This window comes from Fukomys damarensis, unplaced genomic scaffold (genome assembly GCF_012274545.1).
Source record: "Fukomys damarensis isolate Sample0158 unplaced genomic scaffold, DMR_v1.0_HiC HiC_scaffold_2, whole genome shotgun sequence".
Lineage (NCBI taxonomy): Eukaryota > Metazoa > Chordata > Mammalia > Rodentia > Bathyergidae > Fukomys > Fukomys damarensis.
In genome coordinates this window covers 9472266-9474870 of record NW_022900914.1, presented here as the reverse complement: position 1 = coordinate 9474870, position 2605 = coordinate 9472266, and the positions used below count along the sequence as shown (strand labels likewise).

At 50.7% G+C, this 2605-nt stretch overlaps 1 protein-coding gene across 1 annotated transcript in view; it reads right to left on the bottom strand.

Annotated features, from left to right (window-relative positions):
* Positions 1-1794, bottom strand: part of Fosl2 (FOS like 2, AP-1 transcription factor subunit) — an 18667-nt gene extending 16873 nt beyond the window's left edge. Inside the window, exon 1 of the mRNA XM_010604706.3 lies at positions 1631-1794. The gene's annotated coding sequence lies outside the window, so the exon portion shown is untranslated. The remainder of the gene's footprint in view (positions 1-1630) is intronic.
* Positions 1795-2605: the final 811 nt, after the last annotated feature.

Here is a 2605-nt window from a genome sequence, read left to right as displayed (position 1 = left end):
GAAGAAAAGACTGATATTCCTTGATTCCAAAAAGGAAATAGTGAAACAGAGAGATAGTAACCTTGGAAAAGTTCTGGGTCGTGTTTTGTTTCTTCATTAAAAGGGGGCCTGGCTGATGAAAACAAGTTATGAAATGATCTATGTTTGTGTAACTGGCTGGATTGCGTAATGCCCAGGCCCAGAAACCTAACAGTCAAGCAGCCAGGCACGGTATATATCTGGGAGGTGTTGTCCTAGGAAAGACAGGCAAGAGAAAAAACAACAACAAAAAGCAAACTCCAGGAGGGGATGGTATGTGTAAGTGTTCTTAAAATCACCAATGACCAATCTTTGAGATTAAAACTACAACTGCAACGGAAAATATTTTTTCAGGATTCAAGTTCCTCAGGCTTTAACAAAGAGCTGCCTGCTCCCCATTCCCCAAGTCACTGGAATCTGTGGCCCTGTGTTCAATTCGCCTTCTGCCACTAGAGAGGAGAGGAAAGCTCAGGGTTGAGTACCAGCAACAAACTTATCTGGAACATTGGACCCTACAAACAAGAATCTGAGAACTGCCTCATACTGATTGGTCCATTGCAATGCCATAAAGGAGGAAGCCCAGCAACTAACCACCAGAAAAGTCTGCCCATAAAGGCAGCTCAGAGAAATAAAGTGATTATAGGATTTATCTGGTATGTAATAAAGTTACCTTGAGCCCAAGCTCGGGTGGAGTTAGAGTACAAACTCGCAGGGGAGCAACAGCTCTGAGGTCAGTCCTCAGGACCGCAGAATAATTTTGTGAAAAGTCAGAGACATAATGGAAAAACTCTCCCACTGCTGCTCCTTCATCCCTCCCCTAAACACCGTCCCAGCTCAGGCAGAAAGAACTCCTCTAAGCAGCGTATTCTCTCTCCAATCCCTCGGGTCTGAAAGGCGCTTGGCTAACACTGCTGGGCTGAATGGGCAGGAGTACATGAGAACCGGTGTGCTGATTGTTGCTAATTGCAAAATCCTCATGTGTTACAGCATGCTACAAATTTGCCAACAGCTGCTTTTTGCTTTGGTAACGAGGCCCCATTACACTCTGCTGGACTGAGTTCTCTTCCTTCTTCCTACCACTGGTTTCCTGTCTGATTTGCTTCCAAAACAGGGAATTGCCTCTGCTCACATCCTGGGCTCAAAGCCCTAGTGACACAGATTACTCAGTTGGGGCACTGATGTCCGGTCCGACTTCCCATCCAGGCCCCAGGGTCTGAGCAAAGCTAGGCAGGAGGCTGTGCTGTCAAGGATCACGGCCTCAGATGTGTTCGAGAAAGGGGTAGAGAAGACATCCAAAGATTCCTTTCTGATTCCAGGAGGCGGAGAGAAGCGTTTTGGGTTTTGTTGAACTGGAAAGTGTGGAATGGGCATAAATTATTCTAACCCATTAATTAATGATGTTTGAAGCCAACACAAACCAGCAACTGGGCCAGGAAGCAAACATAATGAACTTTTCAGGTAAGATTTTCAACTCATCACTGAGGCACTCAATTTAAGGGCGCACACTCAATCCACAGGCTGCGCCCTCTACAGTGGATGCTCGGGCCTATAGGGACAGCGGTGGAGGTGGGAGCTATAGAGGAAAGACGCAGAAAAGCCATTTAGGACTCACCGGGTATTGGGGAATGGCTCTGAAACAGGTACTCCTCTTCAGACCCAACAAAGAGCCATGTTCACATTATGTTCTCCAGCTAGGTCCACCCCTTCCTGGAAGCCCACCCCAGCCCCTCCTGTCTGGCTGGCTTCTAGAAGCCAAGGCCACCACCTAATGGAGCAACGTAGGCTGTAGTCATCTTGGCTAGAGCCCCCCCAGACGCTGACCAAGGTGGGTTTTGGGCTGCAGAGCGCCCTGAGAGCTGCCCCAACTCCTTCGCAAAGCGGAAGCAGTTGGGGAAGCTGCTGCAGAGGGAAGCCACCCCACCAGCACCTTTCTGGTACTCAGTAGACACAGAGCAGGGGCACAATCCCTCCAGTGTAAACCAGTCTGGCTGCTTTAGAAACAAGTTGTTTTTCTGCTTCCAGAAACACCCAGGAGCCCAAGTGATGTCTGTTTCCCTTGCTTCTCTGCCGGTGTCCGAGCCCCAGCTACTCCCAGACCCTCCAGGCACTGCTCCCAGCACACTGCAGGCTCCTCCTGCCTCGACCCTTACAGGAAACTGACGCGGGGCACGCAGGAGGCAGCAGGAGCCAATGAAGGCCGGCCCCTGGCCTGACCTTCGCACCTGATTCCCAGAGGCAACATTCCCCGTCACTCCCCATTACTCGAAGCAGCAGCCCCACCACGTTTCTCAGGCCCCCCCCCCAACCTTTTCCAGAAATGAGCTAAGACCGATGGAGGGCAGAAGAGAGGGAGAGGGCTCTCCCCCAGGAACGGGGCTGTGGAGAAGGATTAGTGGGTGCAAAGATTTCCGTCTCTGTCCACCTCGGAGATGAGGGAAGGTGGGAGGTGGGGTCCTCGAAGGAGGTAGCAGGCTCCTGGGTGGAGGACCTGCAATCCCGGGAGCTTTTCTGAATGCGAAGAAAAGGGTTTGTCGGTTCTTCAAGCCCACTGCCCGGTCCAATTAAAAAAAAAAAAAAGTGCCAGGGG